Source organism: Callorhinchus milii, unplaced genomic scaffold (assembly GCF_018977255.1).
Source record: "Callorhinchus milii isolate IMCB2004 unplaced genomic scaffold, IMCB_Cmil_1.0 Scaffold171, whole genome shotgun sequence".
Taxonomy (NCBI): domain Eukaryota; kingdom Metazoa; phylum Chordata; class Chondrichthyes; order Chimaeriformes; family Callorhinchidae; genus Callorhinchus; species Callorhinchus milii.
In genome coordinates this window covers 89,251-98,399 of record NW_024704912.1, presented here as the reverse complement: position 1 = coordinate 98,399, position 9,149 = coordinate 89,251, and positions in this window count along the sequence as shown.

Here is a 9,149-nt window from a genome sequence, read left to right as displayed (position 1 = left end):
AGCATCGCGTTGCACATTAAACCAATGTCTTTGTTCAAGTTTTGACAGAACCTGGCTTAATTTAAAGAGTAATACGTTTAATTTACTTTTTGTATAAAAGATCTTCCGTTTTATTGCATTTGTATGTGTCCAGGCCTGACATGTCAAAAATGTTACTTCATTAACACTGAGATGAAACATTATTCGGTGACAACTTTTAGTAAAGATAAGGAATTGTCAGAACAAACAGTCTGGAACAAATGGTAATTTAGTGGCCTTTGATTTGGTTAGACAACCACATTTTTATTATACTTTTCAATTAAAACTTTATCTTTTAACAAAAAATATGGAGCTGTTAGATTTAGTTATCTTCCAGAAAAATATTAGTATGCGAGACTGCCCAATACAATCCTTTTGATGCCTCCACCACTTCTGCTGTTGCTAATAAAACAAAAATAGGTATAATTTCCACGTTTGCCATTACTCCGGAAACTCATTTCACAAATAATCACCTGGTGGTTATCTATTTTTTCGCAGTTTTTTATGTTATTAACGTGACATCAGCAAATGCATTCTAAATCGTCGCAGCGGGCAGTATAACATCCTCTTGTATGTACGTTGAACGTCTTTCGCACCGTATGTAGCCAGCCATGCTAATCGGAAGCGCAGGAAGAAGATCCTTAAATAGTGCAGTATCCACACTAGGTGGAGCACCTTTTCATATGCCCTGACAAGCATGTTCATCACTTGGTAAGCCACTTTGTTTTTTTTCATCCTCAAGTAACAACAAACACTTAATCCGGTGCAGTCATCAGTAACCAGAATGGGACAAATAAACTCACTGCTCTTTAGAATTTGGTTCAAATTAATTACAGGTGGCTCGCCCAGAGTTTAGCACAGGATGAGAGCCGTGTACGAGCCGGCAACCTGGCTGAAACAGTACGGGCAGTCCTCGACTTACTGACACAATTCGTTCCTAAGACCCGTTCGTAAGTTGTAACACATTAATCTACTGTATTTAAATTCCCCCCCCACACACAAGCACTCACTCTCAGCATTAGGCCGACCCATTAAGTCTTGCGGAGGATAGCTCAGCTGAATAAAATAGTGAGAGTTTGCGTTTTAAGTCAATGTAAAAAAAAAATCATGGAAGCTGGTTCGTAAGTGCGGGTGTTCGTAAGTCGGGTGTTCGTAAGTCCAGGACTTGTCTGTATGATCCCCGGCACCATCGCACCATTTGACCGGCCTCGTGTTAAAGCAGTCAGGTAGATTGACGACCCAGACCTCACTGATTCGCTCCAATCGCGCATAATGGCTTGCTCTTTTTTTGCTACTTCACGATGGAGTTTTGTTCTAAAATTCCACAATAATTTCCTTGTCGTGGAATCTTATTTCATAAATGTGATTAACTTTCAAAAAAAGTGTAGAACGTGAGAAAACTAATTTTAATTAGTTTACAATCATTGTAATGGATCGCGCAAATGTAACTTTCTTTTTATTTCAGAGATTACGGATCCTCTAAATGAGATAAAACAGTAAATAGATTTTATCATGAGATTAGACACCTACGTGAACTATCTGTTAATGCAAGAGACTCACTAATCGCCATTCATTGGCACGGGATTCCGTGAAAATTAGTAGTTTTTTCTTCCGTTTCAGCAATCATCTATAGAAACCTAATTAATTCCAGTGTAATTAGCGTTCAGTTGTTTTGTAATCAAGACACGCCACGTGACCTCGTGTGATTTATTGCACATTTTAATTATGATTGATGGCACTTGCGCTCAGGTCAACCGTGACGCTAAGCTCCGTTTTAATGGAATGAGTTCAGGAATGTCTGGGCCCAATGCGGATAAAGTGGATCGTCGGACTTTGATTAGATGGCATCTCCTGCAGTAATGCGTTAATTATCAAATGATTAATAAGGGACGAATGTCAGACTTTCGAATGCAAACTTGCGCAATCATTTGGGTTTTTTTCGTCGAGACCAAAATAATTTATTATCCCACTTAATATCCGGTGACTGACCAGGTCGCGTTTTGACAGAGCACTTCCATCACCGTTTAACGGTTGTGAGTTATAATCTGTTGCCTGGGTTCACGAAATGAGTGCCACGTTGCGGGAGGTAGAATTTCCTCCACCTGATCAGGGCCACCAATTAAGATGAGCTCTGCTCGATGCTCGTTTCAGAAAGGATTGGGATGCACATCTTGTCGTTTAGATCGCCCTAAGCTATACAACCTATGAATGTCGCCTACAACTGAATGGACAATTCATTTGAAGAGGTAATGGAAGCATTCAACACACAATGGATTATTTAAAAATGCCTGGTTTTATGACAATTATTCTTTTGAGCTCCCCCAATTAACATTTGTTCCACCCCTCGCTCTCATGTTGTTAGTACCTCACTAGTCGAGGGGCTCCCCATGCCTTCCAGGCTGTTGGTGATAGATGGCCATACTTCACCACGCTGGTCAGTGTGGTTTGGTGAACATGGGGGGGGGGGGGGATGATGCAGAACATAAATCTATTTTGCTGCACTGCCCTCTACTGCCCACAACGCTACTGCACCTGTTTTAAATGCAAGGTGGTCACCATGGCAATCATTATCCATAGCTTTCAATACCTGACGAAATTTGGCACGTTACGTATGGTTTGTTCGTAGGCGTTGCAATGGCATCACAGACGAGCATCAGCAATTGTTTTTGGATAAATTACAATATAGGCTAAAGCCTTTTAATCCTTGGAGTTCAGTCATTATTTCTTTGTTCATATGAACATGACTCTAAGTGATAGAGAAATATTTTGACTCAAGTTGGAATTCCATCAATTTCCGAGAAAAAACTCCAACACCATCTGCCACAGACGTGGCCCAGAGTGCCACGGCGAACCCATCATCAGCATCTGACTGCAGACGGTTGCATTAAATTACACTCTGCCTTAGCAGCGCTCCCGCCATGTATTTATCCTGCCTCAGCAGCTCTCCCGCTATATTTTTCACCTGATGACGATTGCTTGTGTTGCAATCGAAACGTCGTGATATTGTTATTATTTTATTATTTTTCTATCTACGTGACTTTACCGAAATACGCAAATAATTTAAATTACACCGTGGAGATTATACATGGCTGTATGTGTAGCCAATTACAAATGATTACTGATTACACATTTTTTCTTACTCGATTCTAGTTCAGCTGTGCTCGCAGCAGAATGTCATGAAAGTAAAGCAAAATAAGTGTAATTTTGACCTTTCAAAGTGAGCAATGCATCTTCTCGTTTTAAAAATATGGCCCATGAAAGATAAAATCATAGACCTCCTATTCAATAGGCCTGTTGTTCACAGTGGATCGGGTAGGTACCTTTTCATATGCAATGCATAGTGTTCTTGCATCGCAATTAAACGGACAGTATTGATTGTCACAGCTTGAATATGTCCACCGTAATTGAGTGACAAACGAAAATAAATAACATGTTTGTTTGCAGTCATTGATGATTTGGTTGTGACTATCAACTTAATACATTTGACGACATATTTAGATCATAGGTAGCTAGCTGTCTGGATTTTAAGACAGAATCTCAGTGGTACCTCGTGCAATACATGTCCACCACACACATGAGTATTCGTATACTCATGTTTCTCAGGCTTTGCCCTCTTTTGAACACGTTTTACAATGGCCTAAATTAATATGTGCATGCAGTTATGTACTGCAGGTTTCCCTCACTTGTGCGATTTCGCGTAAATGCAGCGGCAAACCTATGTCTACCCAAAATTCGCGATATGCGGTTTTAATTCACTTATATGCGGCTATACGGTCAGATGTGGGACAACATTGTGTACTGCGTGTGTGCACTGTGTGCTTACTCCACTCAGCAGGCAGGCTGTCTCGTGCGGTGCATTGTGGGTTGGGTGACCGTGCGATCCATGCTGCGCGATTCCACTTCATGGGCCCCTTTATATGGAACGCATCTACGAATACCGCATACAGCGAGGGAAAACCTGCCGTGCATTCTGGCAGCTGGTGGTCTCGTGATTGACACATTCATGATCGAGCCAGTTCACACGGTAATTTGACTCCAGCAGCCTACGTGCCTATTCTGCCGGCTCACACCTGGTCTCATAAACTATACTGAATTATATGTATAAAGCATTAATGAATGCTTGAGAAGTAATTGTATACGGACCTGCACACTGAGGAATGTTACAATTTGTGTTATGATTTTAAACTGTTTGCTCACAGCTGTCAATACAATTCAGACAGCCCGTCATCCAGAAAGTTATATTTTGCTGCTGGGAAAATATATTTGAGTGTCAATGAATGTATTACCATACACTTGACATTGTCACATTTAATTGAATCACTTTTAAATATTATGTTCTTGCCTTGAGCACATTCAGAGCTCTTGTTGGTGATTGTATAAGTTGATGCCGCCATACTTTCACCATAATATGCATTTGATATTTAGAATCATATATGCCTGAGAATATTTTTGCGTTAAATAATGGGTTCCTAGTATGATCCAGTTGTGTGTGCTGTATATTACCTACTAACCGGTATATCAGGTTAGCTGACAACAAGTATAGCACTTATTTAGTTGTGTGTTTTGTCTGCTGTAAAGTGGAAATTAAAGACATCACTAATGTCATCAAAACCCCACAATTTTAAGATATCCAACCAAACTCAAATCACGCAAAAAAAAGTTCAAGAAAACACTAATCTAATGGTTCCTTGCTTACATCATTTGCCAGTGTCCCTTGCTAAAAGTATTGTTTTATCGTTAAAAGCCATAATCACCTGATTAAGCGAAGGACTGAGCATTGAGAATATTATATTTAAGATAACATTTGAGGTTTAGACTGCTCCTGAAGTGTAACGGTTCACACGCTGGGCTTGCAATCCGGAGGTTTCTAGTTTGATATCGCGGCGCAGCAGTTGGAACAAGAATAACGCTTCTGAATGTCCCCCGCCTCCATCCACCACAATACAACAATCGGCAGGTCGCAGGTTGTGTGTGGTGGTTGTAAAGTGTGGTTACTCCCACCTCTTCCAAGACGACTGGCCAGTGTGCAAGAGCATACCACATACAAACCTGGAGAGGCCCTCGAGAGCTCCCTCCAGCGGAGGCCCTACCACCGGTGAGTGAAATCAAGAGGGTATACGGCCTACTCTTCCACTTTTCCCGGACTTGTTGCAATAGGTGGAAGTACCCATGGTCTGCGGTGAACCCATTTATGCTGCTAGTTGAACAGAGAACAGAGTTTGGAGGGGGGGGGGGTTGATAAAAAAATAACTTGCACCGATGTTTAAACTGCCGCACCGGATGATCGAACCAGCAACCTTTGCGTTGCCATTGTGCTGTGCACTTAACCATTTCCACCGCACGGCAGCATCCCCGATTGGCTTTGTATGTACACTCTCCATTGTTTTGTGACGGGACCTGCCAGAGGGTCCATCGCTGCTGTGATTGGGAGGGGCGACGGATTAGAATGGCTGAATGCTGAACATCCCCGCGGAGATGGAACGCTCCACAGATTAATGGTAACAGCTGTTGTGCTTCGTAAACATGTAAACATAATGCGGGATGCATGTAATTAATGATCGTGGCATAATGTCGACACCTGGTCTGCCTAACAACGGCAAACGATGCGCTCGCATGCGACAAAGGTGAATATGTTTATTGTGCAGCAACTGAGAACATTTTCAAGGGCATGTTGGAGCTATAAAGGTAGGAATTAATGTGGTGTAACTTTCCAAGTGCCACGGATATTATCTCATGTGCGGGCTGCAGTCATGACTGCTGTTAGAGAACTCCAGCCAAGTTTGGCAGTCGGCACTGAACATGTCGTGGTGATGTGGCCAAAATTACACTTGGCCGCATTTGGCTCGACTGTGCTGCTAAGTAACAGAGGCGTCACCGTAGCACTTGTGGCAGGCTAGGTGCACTTTGCGGTTATCAGGTCAAGTGTCGGAGGCTTGCTGGCAGGAGATGACTAACCGATGCATCACCTCTGTTCCCCGCTGTCAAACCTTCAAATTACAAGAAAACTCCAGCATGCATTATTTGAGCTCGGTCTACAGATCATGGTTAGAGAACTTGAGTGAAAATCCTGGTCAGGTGTCCACTCAGCCTTTGTCCCTTCTGCGTTAGTAATATGAGTCTTCCTTTGTTGGAAGTCAATAGTTGTCATCCTACAGATAGACTGAAATGAGAATGTGGAATTAAATAATACAATTATAATGCAGATTTTCAGGTGGGGATTTACTGAGTTAATGAATTGAACAGTGATTTATAATTAAAATATTTACTCATATTGGAGGAATCGGAAGAGCAACACAGCTTTCTTTCGCAGATGTTCAATATTTGTGTATTTAGGTGAGAAATCAAGGGACGAGGAAAGTCTCATTTGCAGCAGTCAACTGAATTGATGCCAGCTCCTCAAGACCCCTGTTTGGAGTTGTGATTATGCACCGTAAATATGTTCGCGTAAAAGCGACTGTGGGAGGAGCCCGATGCATTTTGGTAAGCTCACTCGTAACTTGAGAGTGTAAAAAAGATCAGACTGGCCTCATACAATGAGCAAATCACAGCAGCAAAGAGACCTGGCTTCAAGTAGGCAGGACTCATCGCAAAGAAATAAGGCAGATGTTGTTTTTAATGAGCTAAACATCACGTGGTCCGATGCTGACGTATACATTTTTTTGGAAATGATCGATTAAAAAAAATCATTACTTTTGTCCAAACCCATTTGAATTATCCAATGCTTCAGGTCGAATTCTGCACACAAGCGCAGCTGCTCGAACAGTCTGCCTCTTGTCAATTATCTTCTAATCAATATTTCTACAACACTTTACCTTCTTGGGAATCGTCTTTGCTCATCCATACCCTTAAATATGTTTCTACCAAGAGTGTTAAATACCGCCAGCTTCTGCTGTAATTATTTTAAGGGCATCATGTTGGGCATACAAAACAAACGAAACAGTTTGATTTTAGAATGAATTTACAACCATTTGTCAATCCACTGCTGGTTAAAGCTCACCCCACACCATGTTGGTCATGGGGTTGTTTGACCATACTTCACCACACTGGTCAGTGTTGGTTGGTGAAGGGGAGGCCATGATCGCTGCGGTTATCACTTATCACTGATGTTAGCCATAGCTGGGAATTGAACTCAGGTCGCTGGGTTTGCCAGGCAACATTCTAACCACTGCACCACCGCTCCCACCATATCATATATGTTTAGAATAGATAAAGTCATGGCTTATATTTAGATTTCAGTATTAAAGGTTCCTTCGTAAAAAAGTAAAAGTTGTTTTATTTGGAGCCAATGGTAAATTTAACACCAAGTCTTTCACCAACGATATTATGCATGATAACGTTTTTTGGGTTAGATTGCATTAATGGAATTTTGTCCTAAATCCACCTCCATCCGACACAGGTAATTAGTAAGGGGCGTCACGTGAATAAAAACATGCCAATTAGTTGCTACTTCAGCACACCGGTGTGATAGAGAGCAAACCCACAACATTTACAATTTGAGTATGATGTTTCACTGGTGATTACAACCAGCGTCATCAGGTGATTTCCATAATTTTGGAAATGGTGAATGTCCACCTTAAATTGTGTTCATTCGTATGGATTTTCTGTGGTGCACTGCAAGGTTCTGTAGTATTTGTCTAGGGAACAGGCCACACCCTGCCGGTGATGCTTGGAAAGTTGAACAATAACAGGCATTGCCTAAATGTTGATCGATGATTTTTTTGCTGCTAGACATGAACGTTATTCTATTTTGCGTTTTGATGCTGAAGCACATTTATTTTGTGTCATGTATGTATTTATTTACCTGGTTAATAACACAAACTAAAATTTCTGTGAGTTGCCAAATATAAGAGTCTATTGGATTGGGTGGCTGGATTGCACTCGCCACTGGATGATGTTATACAAAGCTTACGGTTTGATTTGTTCAACCATACGGTGACAAATGTGAGATAAAAATAGAGTCCAGAAACGGTCGGTCTCATCGGATGCTCACAAACCATCCACTATTCCTCCTATCGTTTTGGACTCACCCAGTAGTCTTAATTTCGATATGACAGCCCCTCACATGATTAGTAGACCTTTGGATACTAGTGTCATATCCCAAATGGCATATTTGAAACTGACTTCAATTGACAAGATAACATTTGAAAGTGACTCTTCTTTGTTTGTCCCCAAGGGTGGCATTGTAACTTAACTAATATGGTCCTGTAAGGGTACTGCAGATTGCTATCAATGCATTTTGCAGCATGATTCTTCCCATACAAAACATGAAGTTGCATGTAAAAGTGCTGGCCGTTGATATATGCAAATAGTGTATTTGAATAACCCAAGGGTTATTTTAATCCTTAAAATCATAAATCTTCTAACACAATTGTTTATCGTTTATGAGAGCCCAGAATGGCATGTTACAGGTAAGCAGAAGTCAAGTAAGATTTAACTAGGACTCACACTGTGTCTCTATGTGCATCGGGAGCCTTGTATATGCTATCCACTAGACCACCTTGGCTTCATTATCCAACCTCACTGCCAGCCTCTGCTTTGTGTTTTTTTTTTAACCCAGAGTACTGCATCGGCGGCAAGTAATTGCTGCACTCTGTCTTTGTCACCAATATGTACCCTCAGAGCTGATTGTGTCCGAATCAAGAGCAAACAACACGTAGGAAATAAATTATGTTGGATTTTATAATACACTAGTGGGAAGTACTCGGCATTGCCCGGGTCATATTTATATTTCTAACCTACTCTTAAAAATCTAACAACAGTGCATACTGTGGTGGTATCTGCTATGATTACATCAGTGCATACCGACTGTGGTGGTACCTGCTATGATAACAGCAGTGCTTACCGACTGTGGTGGTACCTGCTATGATTACAGCAGTGCATACCGACTGTGGTGGTACCTGCTATCACTACAGTAGTATATGCTGACTCTATAGCAGTATTTATCGACTCTATAGCACAAAATACTCACCTGACAGTGGCATGGTGAGGCCTAGTCCCGTGCGGCAGTACTTGCTATGATTACAACAGTGCATACTGACTGTGGTGGTACCTCCTATTATTACAGCACTGCATATCGACTGTGGTGGTACCTGCTATCACTACAGTAGTACTTGCTGACTCTATAGCAGTAT